Source organism: Drosophila sechellia, unplaced genomic scaffold, assembly GCF_004382195.2.
Source record: "Drosophila sechellia strain sech25 unplaced genomic scaffold, ASM438219v1 U_348, whole genome shotgun sequence".
NCBI lineage: Eukaryota > Metazoa > Arthropoda > Insecta > Diptera > Drosophilidae > Drosophila > Drosophila sechellia.
In genome coordinates, this window is record NW_022611293.1 from 13919 (window position 1) to 30618 (window position 16700).

Here is a 16700-nt window from a genome sequence, read left to right on the forward strand (position 1 = left end):
TGCAAGATTGTATGTACAATGCTTGTAAGCGTAATATGTGAAGCATATTATGCTACTATATACATTATAAATGTATATATTCTTGATCGTGATCAATAGCCGAGTCGATTTGGCCATGTCCGTCCGTCCGTCCGTATGAACGACGAGATATCAGAAACTTGAAAAGGTAGATAGTTGAAAATAAGAATACAGATTCTAGAGACATAGACTCAGCGCAAGTTGTGAATTCATGTTGCCACGCCCACCGACCATATCTTGATGAAAGATATGAAAACATTAGTTTCGGGCCTGTCGTTTTATTTAAGCAAACGAAAAAAGCAATAGAAGACAATGGGGGTCCCAAGCCCAACCCAACAAGACATTCCATCACAAGGGCATAGAAAGGACCCTCCGAATGCGCATGAATTTCAATTTATTTTCCTTCGTTTTGGGCAAGGATTTGCACTCTCATCACCACCCGGCTTTTTGTTGGTTAATAATTAAAAGCATTCGTTTGATTAGTTTGGGCTTATGATGTAAATGGCCCTGTGGCTTTGGCCATATCCGCACTCTTTCTTCCTGGCTATTGATACTTTGTGATTGGCCTCGGTTATTTAACTTTCCTGAAGACATGTGATATCCGACATGCTTGGGTACTCGTCTATTCGAGCCCGGTCGGGAATCCTTGCCCCCCTTGTTTGTGTTGAGTAATTGGATTAGATTAAATTTTTTGCATCGTCGTACCTGCCAACAGAGTCCTCTGGATACATTTTAGCGGCTGCCACAGCTGGTGGCAGGCCTGATTGAAACATTGATGGATAGGATGACTTGATCTTGTGACAATTTCAATATGCTTTTTACGGGCCTTGTCATTTGGCGCTTAGTTTATATTATATTTTTATTGTAATGGCCGCCAAAAAACAAACCCAGGCCGCTGATATGGGAAAATGTATCAGTATATATAGCTTATTTTCCCCTCGGGGTTTCTACAGTATTGCTTCGGGAATAGATGGACTTGGTCGTGCTGTGTACAATAACTTTCTGCATCATAAAATTCCGTGCGGAACGCTTTTCGCGCCCACACTTTCCACTCTCATGCCTCGAGCTGGAACTAATGGGAAAATCATTAAAATTTATTATTGCATAATCTGGCATAAGCACGAAACTTGTTTTTCATGCGGAAGTGCAATTGATGCGGGATCTACACGGAAAATAATATCCATATAAAATCGATTCTTTTGCAGCCAGTATTTAAGCATATTTTTTCAAGGCCATGGCTGTACTAAAAGAGTATGTTGTACAAATCATTTTATATTCACCTAAAACGTATACTCAATATAATATCGTCTTTGAATTTGGATGGAAAGGTGCAAATGTATGATTAATGTAAATTCATATAAAAACATATTCGAATTTAGTTGCAATGTGTGGTTTGGCGGGAAAGTAGGGACTAATTATTTTATGTGCCACAACGGCGATTTCCTCATGTTCGTTGCTTTGGAGCTTCCTGATATTGTTTAGAGCCCCACTCCATTCAATGATGCCGGACACCTCTGCCAAGAAAGATGGGTCCAAATCTAGCATGGTGCTCAGCATATCGAGCACATTAGATAATATGTCTATTACCTGGCAGAAGAGTTAAGTGCAGAACTCCGGAATTACTCCCTGTCTCATAAAATAGCACAAGAGATTATTGTCCTTATCGATAGCCAGCGTGGTGATTGCCAAGGCAGCTGCAGATTTTAATGGAATCGCATCAGCTTTCAAGCACTCCAGTATTTTATGCTGGAGACCTGCATTCATAATGGCGAGCCTTTGGAATTTATTTCCGTCAGCGACGTTCAGCAAAAGCCAAAGAACTTGAGAGCGAATATCTAGATCACTATTGGTCATCAGAGCTGATAAATGGGGCAAAAGATTATTGTTGAGCAACTCTTGGTTAGGGCTTGCAGAGCGGCGTTCTGAACCATGACGTTCGGATGCTCCAGTAAGTATATGATCCTGGCTTCAACTCCAGAGCCAAGTAGTATTTGAATCATTTCATTTTCAAGGGTAAAATTACTCACTGCCTTAAGAGCGTCTTCTAGAAATTTGGCCTCTGGGTTGCACAACAGAATGTTCAATGCCTGAACGATCTTAGTTGCATCATCAGGTGGCAATTCTTGAGAGTTTATGCACACTTTTCTTAGAACCCAGTTTACATGACTTCACATTAAAGTGCAAGTGCTATTATCCTGAGTAAAAGATACCAGCTTTTGAACTAATCCGTGCCTTGTGACAAAGTAATGGAGGTTCGGAGCAAAGTGCAAGAGATTCCCCAAACTCAATATACCTTTTTCGCAGACTTCAGGATCGGGTGACTATCGTATCGTATTGCTGTTAAGTAACTTATTGGTATCCGAGGAGGTTAATTTGAATTTGGATATAGCATTGTAAATATTCCGCTCTTTCTGCTCCTCCTTGTTGCTTTTTCCAATCGCTTTTCTGCTTTTTATGGTGTATGTTGTGAAACTTTGTATGAAAAATTGTGCTGTGGTTGGTATCAGATAAAGTTGTTTTTTAACAAATAGGGCAGAGCCTTCTTAACTAAATCGTTTTCGGAAACTTTCTTGATAACTGGAACTTTTTGTGTAACTAGGGTTTCATTAGCTCCCAACTGAAATGATTGGATTTGAATTACAAACAGAATCTCCTAAAATTTTTGCAGTGCACTGATGAAGGCCTCCTACCCAGTTTCAGCCACTTGCAAGAGCAGGGGGAAAGCCAGCCAGGATAAAGGACTGTTTCTTATCGCATGCTGTCTGTTCAAGTTACGGTGTTTGGACTGTCACCCGCTCTCCACTCCCTCTTACGCTCTCCACTCCCTCTTACGCTCTCCCGCTCTTCACCACAGAGTCTCCGCTGCGCTTGGGAGAACCCAACTCATTAGAATAAGCTTTAGTGTAAAACTAACCACGAACAATAAAGATACGCCCGGTCGCGCCCGCGCATTTACAAAGGTCAAGTGTTCGCTTTTCTCCGAGTGTTCTATTTTCAGCAAACTAGGCATTTTCCAGGACCAGCAAACCCTAGCATCCTAACATTTTGGTCCTTCGAGCCGGATATCCTGGATTTTTCAAGTTTGTCCTTCAGCGACCAACTTATAAGATAAGTACGAAATCTCCATTCCTTTTAATTGCCGGTCTGCAGCAAAAGGTTCGAAAATCCAATTTCTTTCAATTTGCTGTCAGATTTATTGTCAAATCTAACGGATTTCTCCGACAAAAGGCAATTAAAGGAAATTACTTATCCATTTTCACGGGCGCCGCCATATTACCCACCGTTCTAAATTTCTAAGTCCCATTTTCCAAATATATTTAAATATTCATCCAGTCCGAACAGTGCAAAATTCCAAATGTGGAAAAGTGAAATTAATTTGTGCCAAGTTCAGTGAAAATTTCTAAAGTCCAAAGCTCTTCCGTTCTCGTTTCACTGTGTCCAACGCAAGCCAAATTCTTTTCAACACATTTTTATTCTTTAACTCCGCAGTCCGCTTAATACAATTTGCTTTGCTATACATACAAACAACAAACAAACAACACATACCCGCTGGCCTTTCCAAGGAAAATATTAATTAAATATATATATATGCTCATATACATTGCATGCATTACATCTCCATATACATACATGTACATATACATCTCCATATACATACATATAAGTTAACAACGCATAACATAACCCATAGCAACTAAGTAGCTCTCCATATAGAATGCTGACGCGCCAGAATGGAGTTCAGCGCTCTGCGCAAAGAACGCCGGCAACGGCATGCTGGTTGCCTCACGCTGCAAGAAATGCTGAGTCGGCTTGCCGACTCGTCTCGATGGCGCGATGCATTGCTGTTAGGGTAAACTTAGCTCCACATTTTGTAAACTTTTTAGTCTCAGTTTTGCACTACAATAAATCAGAACGTGCTCCGGCTAAAGCCGTCAAAATCAATTGTTTTAATATCAAAGATTGCTACGCCACAAGGCTAGTCAATAAACCAAAGGGGGCGAAGTCAAGCCCTCCAACCTAATCTTCAGTAGAAGACTCCAAGGATAGACGTCCTACCACCGCTGCAACCGTGAGAGAGGAACCTCTGGACATCGCGGGAATTTACCATTTCATAATTTATACATACATCTCCATATACATTACATATAGTACCGACATACATTGCGCAGATTATCTGCATTCCCTTTAACCAAAGCCTGTGTCCCAAGTGCCGAAGCGGAAAAGTAAAAGTATCCTGGCTGCCACTTCTGGTCTACAGGAATACCTGGATGCATTCTAGCAATGGGCTTTTTTTTTTTTTTTTTTTTTTTTTTTATTATTTGATCAACGCACTGTTACCCATGCGGCAACTTAATTTGATCTGCTTAAATTATTTTATTTTACAATATGTCTTGGTTACTTAAGACTAACAGTTTTTAATCCTAAAAATGATAGGGAGAATTATAATAGTTGATATAACATAATAATTACTATTTATTTGATTATTCTAATGAATTTTTAAAACTAAGACTTTCTAGGTCAAAACCAGGTCAGGGAGGTCATGAGGGTGGTGTCGCTTGAGTCTTCTTTTGACTCTAGTCCGAGGGTCAGCATTGACCACAGCTGCAGTTCCTAGCTTCCTTGCTAGGCTGTTGGGGTGTACATTAAGCCTTTCCATATATTTTTGGGCGATGTTCTGGAGCTTGTCTCCTATTTTGGGCACCTTGAGGTCGCGTTCGATGTCTCTTGTTCTCATATACCAAGGAGCCCCCGAAATTCTTCTTAAGGTCTTCGCCTGTAAGATCCGGATCTTATTAAGGTGACTCTTCGCAGCAATGCCGTATACCTGCAGGCCGTAGAACAGGCAGGGGGCCAATATGGACTTGTATATATTGACCTTGCAGCCAAGCGACAGTTTGTTGCGTGGTGCAATGAGCCAAGAATACCCCTGCTAATAAAAACGATTGCATTCCGAGTATCGAAGTTTTATTGCATACTTTCAACAAATGAATAATTATAGCATACTTTGGTATAATTTTACTGCATACCTTTTCTTGCCACTCCACTTAACCGATCAATTGGGCTCCGCAACAATATATTTGTGATGTGCCAACCTACAATCAATGAATTGGGCACATAACTATAGAAGTATTAAGGTTGAATACGAAAGCGAGGATAGCTGGGACGAGGAGCAAGTAGGCCAAGCATTAGGTCAGACATTGGTTAGGGCACCGGTACATAATACCATGGACCCCAGTCAGATTCAAGCCCTTATTGACAATGCCGTCAGACAGGCATTGTCGCAACAGCAATCCCACTTCCAAGTTCAACTAAATTCCCTAGCTGAGCGGGTACAGAGTTTGCAGGTGGAAGCACCGCAAATCATAACATATGAAAAAGTCTCTGTCAACCCCGAGATTAGGTGCGAAATTCCCCTTGACATAATAAAATCGGTACCAGAGTTCTCCGGTACCCAAGACGAGTATGTGGCCTGGAGACAATCGGCCATATACGCCTACGAGCTGTTTAAACCATACAATGGCAGCAGTGCACATTATCAGGCTGTTGCCATATTAAGGAACAAAATCCGTGGCGCAGCCGGGGCTCTGCTCGTATCCCATAATACGGTATTGAACTTCGATGCCATTTTGGCCAGATTAGACTGCACGTACTCAGACAAAACATCCTTACGCCTGTTGAGGCAAGGATTGGAAATGGTTAGGCAAGGAGACCTACCATTAATGCAATACTACGATGAAGTTGAGAAGAAGCTAACGCTTGTCACAAACAAAATCGTAATGACGCATGATCAAGAGGGTGCTGACCTGCTTAATGCTGAGGTCAGAGCCGACGCCCTGCATGCTTTTATTTCAGGGCTCAAAAAGTCCCTTAGAGCTGTGGTCTTCCCGGCGCAACCCAAAGACTTGCCATCTGCACTGGCTTTAGCTAGAGAAGCAGAGGCAAGCATAGAGAGAAGCATGTTTGCTAACTCCTACGCCAAGGCCGTAGAGGAGCGAGCGCATTCGGCGGCAGACGGCAAGAGCCGTTTCCAGGGCAAATTAAATAAACAAGAACAGGGACAGGACAGAAATCCCCACTTCTTGAAACGACAGAAAACCAACAATGACACTCAGGCGCAAGCGCCCCAGCCTATGGAGGTCGACCCATCCTCCAGGTCCAGGCAGCGCGCTGAACATAATCAGAACATAATGTACCGAACGCGTTTAAGTGGAGAAATCCCTCAGAACGCTCGACAGGACAAGGACGACAACGTCTTAATAACGTTGTCCAAAAGGCCCCTAAGCAAAAAGAGACCCAAGAGGAGTATGAGAAGGCAGCAAGGACTGCAGTCGAGGAAATCGACAGCGAAAATGAGTACGCCCCCAGTGTCGACTCGTTAAATTTTTTAGGGGACGCTCCCGGTTGCCGTTCATTGAACGACGGCTGGCTGGGAGAACTTTAAAGATGCTAATCGACACCGGCGCGGCAAAAAACTACATTAGGCCCGTAAAGGAGCTAAAAAATGTGATGCCGGTCGCCAGCCCTTTCTCGGTGAGCTCAATACACGGCTCCACCGAAATCAAACAAAAATGTTTGATGAAAGTCTTCAAGCACACCTCCCCATTTTTCCTTTTAGATTCTCTCAATGCGTTCGACGCTATCATAGGCTTGGACCTGTTAACACAGGCCGGGGTAAAGCTCAACCTTGCAGAGGACTCCCTAGAGTACCAGGGCATCACTGAAAAGCTTCACTATTTCAGCTGCCCCAGTGTTAATTTCACTGATGTAAACGACATTGTTGTACCTGACTCCGTTAAAAAGGAGTTCAAGGACACAATTATAAGGAGGAAGAAAGCCTTCTCCATGACAAATGAAGCTCTTCCTTTTAACACCGCTGTCACTGCCACAATTCGGACAGTTGATAACGAACCGTGAACAACGAGGTCAAACAACTGCTGAAAGACGGCATTATCAGGCCCTCAAGGTCTCCCTATAACAGCCCGACCTGGGTTGTTGACAAAAAGGGGACCGACGCCTTCGGGAACCAGAACAACCCTTGACCTGAAGTCAGGGTATCATCAAATTTACCTCGCGGAACACGACCGCGAGAAGACATCGTTCTCGGTGAATGGCGGCAAATACGAGTTTTGCCGTCTGCCGTTCGGATTGAGAAATGCAAGCAGCATTTTTCAAAGGGCCCTAGACGATGTACTGAGAGAGCAAATCGGGAAAATATGTTACGTCTATGTGGATGATGTCATAATTTTCTCAGAAAACGAGTCCGACCATGTCCGCCACATCGACACTGTGCTGAAATGCTTGATCGAGGCGAACATGAGGGTGAGCCAGGAAAAGACAAGATTCTTCAAAGACAGTGTTGAGTACCTCGGCTTCATAGTAAGCAAGGACGGGACTAAGTCCGACCCAGAAAAAGTAAAGGCCATTCAGGAATACCCTGAACCCAAAAGTGTCTACGGTGTTAGATCATTCCTTGGTTTGGCCAGTTACTACAGAGTCTTCATCAAAGACTTCGCAGCCATAGCCCGCCCGATAACTGACATCCTGAAAGGGGAAAACGGCTCGGTGAGTAGGCATATGTCTAAGAAGATTTGTGTGGAGTTTAACGAAACTCAACGCAACGCATTTCAAAGGCTTCGTAACATTTTGGCATCAGAGGATGTCATACTCAAATACCCCGACTTCCAAAAGCCCTTTGACCTCACCACAGATGCGTCAGCAAGTGGCATCGGTGCGGTCCTTTCGCAAGAAGGTAGGCCGATCACCATGATTTCCCGCACCCTGAGACAGGCTGAGCAAAATTATGCCACAAACGAGAGGGAATTGCTAGCCATTGTTTGGGCCTTAGATAAGCTTCAAAACTTTCTGTACGGCTCTAGGGAAATCAACATATTCACCGACCACCAGCCTCTCACGTTCGCTGTTGCCGACAAAAACACGAACGCTAAGATTAAGAGATGGAAATCCTACATATACCAATACAATGCCAAGATTTTCTACAAACCTGGCAAGGAAAATTTCGTGGCAGATGCACTGTCCAGGCAAAATCTTAACGCCTTACAAGACGAACCCCAGTCAGACGCTGCGACTATTCACAGTGAGCTGTCCCTGACCTACACGGTCGAAACAACAGACAAACCCTTAAATTGCTTTAGGAACCAGATCGTTCTGGAAGCAGCACGTTTCCCGCTTAAGCGAAGCCTGGTGCTGTTCCGAAGCAAAACTCGCCACTTGATCAGTTTCGCTGACAAGGGTGACCTGTTAAAAACTCTCAAAGAAGTTGTTAACCCTGACGTCGTGAATGCTATCCATTGCGACTTGCCTACACTGGCAAGCTTCCAACACGACCTCATCACCCACTTCCCAGCCACTCAATTCCGTCACTGCAAGAATGTCGTGTCGGATATAACTGATAAGAACGAACAGTACGAAATTGTCACTGTAGAGCACAACCGTGCACACAGAGCCGCGCAGGAAAATGTCAAACAAGTCCTTCGAGACTACTATTTTCCAAAAATGGGCAGCATGACAAAGGAGGTGGTTGCTAATTGCAGGGTATGTGCCCAAGCAAAGTACGACAGGCACCCGAAAAAGCAAGAGCTTGGGGAAACGCCCATACCCAGTCATGCTGGCGAAATGGTGCACATTGACATATTTTCAACAGACAGGAAGCTGTTCTTGACGTGCATTGACAAATTCTCTAAGTTTGCAGTAGTGCAACCGATCGCATCTAGGACAATAGTGGACATCACTGGCCCCCTATTGCAGATTGTTAACCTTTTTTCCACCATCAAAACAATCTATTGCGACAATGAGCCCGCTTTCAACTCAGAGACAATCACGTCAATGCTCAAAAACAACTACGGCATCGACATTGTGAACGCGCCTCCTCTGCACAGCGTGTCCAATGGCCAAGTTGAACGATTCCACAGCACCTTGGCAGAAATAGCCAGATGCCTGAAGTTGGACAAAAAGACAAATGACACTGTAGAGCTAATCCTGAGAGCCATGGTGGAATACAACAGAACCGTGCACTCAGTTACTCGTGAGAGACCAATTGAGGTTCTTCACTCAGGGGCCCACGAGCGCTGCCTGGAAATCAAGGCAAGATTAGCAAAGGCTCAGCAAGATAGCATCGGAAGATGCAACCCTTCCCGGCAAAACCGTGTGTTTGAGGTAGGGGAACACGTGTTCGTAAAGAACAACAAGAGGTTAGGAAATAAGCTAACCCCACTATGCACGGAACAAAAAGTGCAAGCAGACCTGGGAACGTCTGTTCTTATTAAGGGGAGGTTGGTCCACAAGGACAACCTTAAGTAGGCACCCTCCTTGCAGTTAGTTAGTAGGTTACTTTAAGAAAGCCCGAGCACTACAGTCTCACCCTATATCTAAATTCCAGGTTTACCATCACGACGCTCATTACACTGGCATTAGCGAATGCACGGATCACCGACTTTTCGCATGCCAACTACATCCCTGTCGTAGATGGTAACGTGCTGGTTTTTGAACAGCGTGACCTCTTAAAACATTCAAGCAACTTGTCCGAATTCGCTGTCATGATAGACGAGACAGCGAAATTATCCGAGTCCTTTCCCCAATCGCATATGCGTAAGCTACTAGAGGTCGATACGGACCACCTTAGAACTTTGATGTCCGTCCTTAAGGTCCATCATAGGATTGCCAGGAGTCTAGATTTCCTAGGTACAGCTTTAAAGGTAGTGGCTGGCACTCCCGATGCCACGGACCTTCTAAAAATAAAGATTACTGAGGCGAAACTAGTTGAGTCTAATTCCCGGCAGATAACCATAAATTCCGAAACCCAGAAGCAGATTAACAAATTAACTGACACCATTAATAAGGTGATCCGTGCCCGTAAAAGCGACTTGGTTGACACGCCACACTTGTATGAAGCGTTATTGGCAAGAAATAGGATGCTGTCTACTGAAATTCAAAATTTAATTCTCACTATTACTTTGGCCAAATCAAACATTGTAAATCCCACGATTCTTGACCATACCGACTTGAAGTCTCTTGTAGAACAAGACACCCCTATCATCAGCTTAATAGAAGCCTCCAAGATTAGAGTCCTCCAGTCCGAAAACAGTATTCATATTTTAATTGCCTATCCCAGAGTCAAGTTCAGTTGCAAGAAAGTCGCCGTTTACCCTGTATCCCACCAACACATCATCTTACGCCTCGACGGGGATACGCTGGCCGAATGCGAACATGACACCTTTGCGCTGACAGGATGCACTGACACCACACACTTCACGTTCTGCGAGCGGTCTCGGCGCGAAACTTGTGCGCGCTCACTCCACGCAGGGAACGCAGCCCAATGCCACACTCAACCCAGCCACTTGCAGGAAGTAACTCCCGTAGATGACGGCGTTGTGATTATCAACGAAGCTTCAGCTCGCGTCAGCACCGATGGCAGCCCAGAAGTACTGGTCGAGGGAACCCACCTGGTGACCTTCGAGAGATCGGCGACCATCAATGGCTCCGAGTTCGTGAACCTACGGAAAACATTAAGCAAGCAGCCAGGCATTGCGCGCTTCCCATTGCTTAACATCGTCGGGCACGACCCCGTGCTCAGCATCCCTCTGCTACACAGGATGAACAACGAGAACCTGCTCTCCATCCAAAGCTTCAAGGATGACGTGGAATCTGAAGGTCCGCCTAAACTCTGGTTCGTGGCTGGTGTGGTCCTAAACATCGGCTTAATTGGCTCTTTCGCACTTTATCTGGCATTAAGGAGAAGACGAGCCTCCATGGAGATACAGCGTACCATCGACACTTTCAACATGACCGAGGACGGTCATAAACTTGAGGGGGGAGTAGTTAACAACGCATAACATAACCCATAGCAACTAAGTAGCTCTCCATATAGAATGCTGACGCGCCAGAATGGAGTTCAGCGCTCTGCGCAAAGAACGCCCGGCAACGGCAGGCTGGTTGCCTCACGCTGCAAGAAATGCTGAGTCGGCTTGCCGACTCGTCTCGATGGCGCGATGCATTGCTGTTAGGGTAAACTTAGCTCCACATTTTGTAAACTTTTTAGTCTCAGTTTTGCACTACAATAAATGACTACGCCACAAGGCTAGTCAATAAACCAAAGGGGGCGAAGTCAAGCCCTCCAACCTAATCTTCAGTAGAAGACTCCAAGGATAGACGTCCTACCACCGCTGCAACCGTGAGAGAGGAACCTCTGGACATCGCGGGAATTTACCATTTCATAATTTATACATACATCTCCATATACATTACATATACAAGTAGTACCGACATACATTGCGCAGATTATCTGCATTCCCTTTAACCAAAGCTTACCAAAGTTTAAATTGCCTGTGTCCCAAGTGCCGAAGCGGAAAAGGCGTATAACCAAAGTTTATCAACGTTTAGATTGTTTCCCGTCGGCAAATCCAAACCACAAATAAAATTTATTCCAAGTGCCGAAGGGGAAAAGGCGTTTTATTTTCCATCAATGTTTTTCCGTAAATTTCTAAATTAATTTCCGAACAATAAATAAATTTTAAATTAAATTAAACATTTTCAATATTTATTAAATTATTTTTTAAATTTTTTTTGAAAACTTTCAAAAAAAAAATAATTATCCATAAATAAATAATACGACCGCCATATACAAGTCGTTCACCCGACAAATATTTCTTTTTCGTATTGCTTGGATATTAGTTTGTGGTTGTTTTAGAAGTATTTACAACGCGGAGAAAAGACTTCAATTCCAGTCATTCCATTTTCTCCGTTTCCAGTTGTAAATAAAAGAATAAAATTTTCTTCGTTCTAATAAACATTTTATATCACCGTGTTCCACATTCCAAGGGTTCCAACCGTAAATAAGGTGGACCCAATTACCATAAATCACAGGTCATTTTTACAATTCGCTGTTCACTTCGAGTCACCTGTCCGATTAGTCTAAACTACGGCGTTTCCCCTTCGTAAATTTTACACCACTTAAATTATTAAGTGCAGTCTGAGGAATCTGTCTACTTTTTCCATTTGGTATTTCTTCGATTATGCCCATCGGGGACGATAAGAAGAAATTGTCCGCTGACAAACCCAGGTCTATTTTTTCACCACAAGGGCCCAAGAGTCCAAGAATCCCAAGCATTTCGGTGAGAACGCCTGCGCAGATTTCCGACGACTGTGCTACTCCATCCAAAGCCACAGTACAGCGCACAGCTAAAAATGCTTCCGATCTAGCGCTAGCCAAATGCATTTCGGTTTCTGACCGCTTAAGCGAATTTGAGGCTCAGATCAACACTCCGGAATCCGCAGCTCCAACCGTCACGATGCTTGGCGTCCGTCGCGACCAAGTCCGAACCCTATGGGACAAGGTTGAGAAGGAATACGATCTCTGCTCAGAGTGCCTTGTGTCAGCAGGCGAAGCGGCAGCAAGCAACATGCCTATTCTCAGGGCTAAATACAGTTATTGCTATTCAGTCTATGAAAGGTGTGTTGCCCAGTCCATCCCAACCGCGAACGCTGCGCCCCAGGCCTACATTTCCTCTGGCTGTCGGTTGCCTCCATGCGATACAGAAGTTTTCGCAGGCGACTATCTTCGCTGGCCGACTTTCCGGGATCTTTTCACAGCCATATATATCAATAATCCACGGCTGACTCCAGTTGAAAAGTTATTCCACTTAAATGCCAAAACAAGTGGCGACGCGCATGCCATAGTTTCGATTTCGCCTCTCACCAACGAGGGTTTCCGCTCTGCGTGGGAAAACCTAATCAAGCGTTTCGAAAATAAACGATTGTTGGTAAACAGTCAAATGAAAATACTGTTTAATGTGCAGTCGATACCACAGGAATCTGGGGCGGCCTTGAAGGTACTGCAAAGTACTGTTCAAGGTTGCTTGACTGCCTTAGAACTGTCAGACATCAACACTGAGAACTGGGACTGCCTACTGGTATATCTGTGCTCATCCAAGCTCCCGAAGATAACTCTCTCCTTATGGGAGCAGTCGCTACATAAGAAAGCCGACATCCCGACATGGGGAGAGCTGAACACCTTCCTCACAGAACGTCATCGAACCCTAGAAGCCATCGATGATGTGAGACCGTCCGTACCGAGTCAGTCGCATTCCAAAGCGATAAACTCAAGTGGGCCCTCTAGAAAATTAAATTCCTATGAGACGAAAGTGGCTCCAAAATTGAAAAGTTGCGTCTTGTGCAACAAGGAGAACCATCCTGTCCGTGTATGTCCGCGGTTTCTCCAAATGTCGGTTGACGACCGGTCGGCCTACATTAAACGGAAGCAGTTATGCTTAAACTGCTTCGCAAAGGGACATCAGCTTCGTGAGTGCAAAAGCACGCACAATTGCTTTACTTGCCGTGGCCGGCATCACACGTTGTTGCACCGAAACAACCTCTGTTCCAGCAATTCAAGCCCTTCAAATCCTGCAAGGCCAATTTCCGCTAATCAGGCCAATTTCGTTCCAAATGAGCAAGCCGGTGTTCAAAATTATGCCATAATCAATATCTCCCATCTTGGCACGCGCCCTGATCGACTCCGGATCATAAGCGACATTCATAACCGAGCGACTGTTCAATCTAATTAGATTGCCATTCCAGGTGGTTCAAGCCCAAGTCTCGGGCTTAAACCAAACAGTAGCTGCTCAGTCCAAGAAGCTCTGCAGTTTCACCATCCGATCTCCGACTAGGCCCGCGTTGCAGTTGGAGACGACGGCCTATGTCCTCCCTCAACTAGCCGGAAATCTGCCTTCCTACCTTCCGCAAAATTTCCTTCGGGATCTTCCCGATTTTCCACTGGCGGATCCAAACTTCTATGAGAGCGCACAAATAGATGTACTTATCGGAGCCGACATCCTGCCTTCGGTGCTTCTGAGTGGAGCAAAAACCAACATCTGTGGCTCTCTCTTGGGGCAAGAGACCATTTTCGGCTGGGTACTAACTGGGCCAGTGTCAGCCTCAGCCCAATGCAGAATTTCCTCTTTTTCGACACAGATCTCCCACGCGTACGATAATTCACTGGACAAACTCCTCACAACATTTTCGGAGGTGGAGGATATACCAACAAAGTTGGTAAAAGAATCCGATTCCATGTGCGAGAAGAATTTCCGTCAAACGACCACGAGAAACGAGTGCGGCAAATATGCCTTTTTGCGACCCAGAACATATCGGTTCCGGGCTAGGGCATTCTAGATCTTTCGCGTTGGCTAGTTCTTAAGAAATGAGCAGCGTCTAAAAAGAGATGAGGCCTTGAAAGCGAGATACGATTCGGTGATCCAGGAATATCTCGACTTAAGGCACATGCGACCAGTTCTTCCTACCCATGACTGCAACGCCTATTATATGCCACATCACGCCGTCTTAAAACCGGAAAGCGTGACTACAAAACTCCGTGTAGTATTCAATGCCACCAGCCCTTCAAATATTCGCGGTGACCGCCGAAGTGTGAAGACGTTTTTATCGAGCTCCGCACAAAATCGGTTGTTTTGAGTGCCAAATAAAGTAAACTAAATAAAAAAATCCGAAAGCGAAAGAGACGCTCTATGCGATGCAAGATCGCTTAAATATATAGTGATTTGTTATCTTAAATTATAAAACTATGAGTCAGAACGACACTCGCGCTCAGCGTCAGCGCGAGCAAGACGAACGCCGGCTCTCAATTCAACGCAACAACGCGTACTTCTCCTACGTCTCACAGACAACCCCAAACGCAGACATCGAGCGGTCAATAACGCATAGCCCAAGAAACCTTCTTCTACCAACAAATCAAGAAAGAGCGCGCTCCTGCTCTCCCGCTCTCTTAGCTCCGACAGAAGCCCCGCTACCTCCAACAACAACAGCTGGAGATAGACCGACAGCCCGCTCTACCTCTTCATCGGCTGCACCCGCTCACGCTCTGACTGAGTCAGTGAAAGCAAAACCGCAAGCAATAAACGGTACTGCTGCACTACCAGCAAAACAAAACGAAAACGTAAACAAAATAGCTGGGTCGACCTGTCAGACTGGAATGGACCGCTACATGACAATAAAGCGAAAGCTCAGCCCGGAAAATTCAGATTTGGAAAACAAGCCGAAAAATACACGCGACAACTACTCTACCTTGATCAAAAATGTAGCCCCTGCAAGTACCAACAGATTTGCCTTGTTGGTAGATACCGCTGAGGACGTGCCGCTGGGATCCGTTGATATCGAACCGAAGAAAACAAAACCTCCGCCAATATACATCCGCGAGAAGAGCACAAGCGGTTTTGTAAATACTTTGATTGGCCTTATTGGAAAAGATAGCTTTCATATAATTCCCCTCGTAAGAGGTACTATCAATGAAATCAAACTTCAGACGAAAACGGAGGACAACTACAGAAAAGTCACAAACTATTTTACCGCACAAAAAATAGGCTTCTACACCTACCAGCTTAAAAGCAGCAAGCGCCTGCAAGTAGTCCTGAAGGGCATTGAGTCTGATGTTACGCCCGAAGAAATAACTGAGGCGCTAAAGGAAAAGGGATTTTACGCCAAAAGCGTGTTCAATATCAAAAACAGAAACAGGCAGCCCCAACCACTCTTCAAGATTGAGCTTGAACCAGAAAACAAGCCTCCTAGAAAAAACGAGGTTCACCCAATTTACAAACTCCAGCTCCTTCTGCACCGTAGGATCACGGTAGAAGAGCCGCACAAACGTAACGCTCCTGTACAATGTACAAACTGCCAAGAGTATGGCCACACGAGGTCGTATTGTACACTTCGCCCGGTGTGCGTAGTCTGTGGAGATCTCCACGACTCCAAACAGTGTCAAACTAACAAAAAAAATGCATGCGAGAAAAAATGCAATAACTGTGGGGGCAATCACACAGCAAACTACAGAGGCTGTCCAATCTACAAAGAGCTGAAAATTCGTCTTCACAAAAGAATGAACGGAACGGAGAACGGCGCGGGAGTTAACATACCCCCTCTCTCGGTCCACTCAGTACTGCAACGAGAGACAACACCGACCCAAAAACAACTGAGAGCCGAGCGAAAGTTCAACGAAGATCGCCAATACGAACTCTAACGAAGATATTTGGGAGATACATACATATACATATTTGTAATAAAGAATTCATATCATTCTCATTTCACACCTCAAACTGCTCAGTCGTTTATTTGGAAGCTTTCCTCCCTCGGCCACGGGATTGTAACTCGGGCACACCAAGGAACAGCTACGCTAATACCATCAGAGACAAATCCTGAAGTAATTTTCTCGAAAGCAGCAAGTTTCGCTACCTGGCCTACATCCAACACTAACAAGACAACATTTGCAAACGTTTTAAAATCAGGTATGACGCCTCCAACCCAAAATTCCCGAACTCCACAAGAAGTGCACACAAAATTAGACACACAACAAAACTATAACCCAGCTGCGCAGCAGGAAACAAAAACTGAAGCTATGATGCAAGCCTTACAACAGAGCATGATGGAATTTATGACATTTATGAAGACCACCATTCAAGACATGATGCGTAATCAAAACCTTTTGATACAAATCCTTGTAGCCCAACAATCAAATAAATAATGGCTACCTTACACATAGCTACGTGGAACGCCAATGGCGTTTCACAGCGCAAACTTGAGCTAGCTCAATTCCTACATGAGAAGCAAATCGACATAATGCTTCTTTCGGAAACTCATCTCACAAGCAAATACAATTTTCAAATAAG

General features: G+C 44.7%; 1 pseudogene; it reads right to left on the reverse strand.

Annotated features, from left to right (window-relative positions):
* Window positions 1-248: 248 nt before the first annotated feature.
* On the reverse strand, window positions 249-4126 carry LOC116803242 (annotated as a pseudogene).
* Window positions 4127-16700: the final 12574 nt, after the last annotated feature.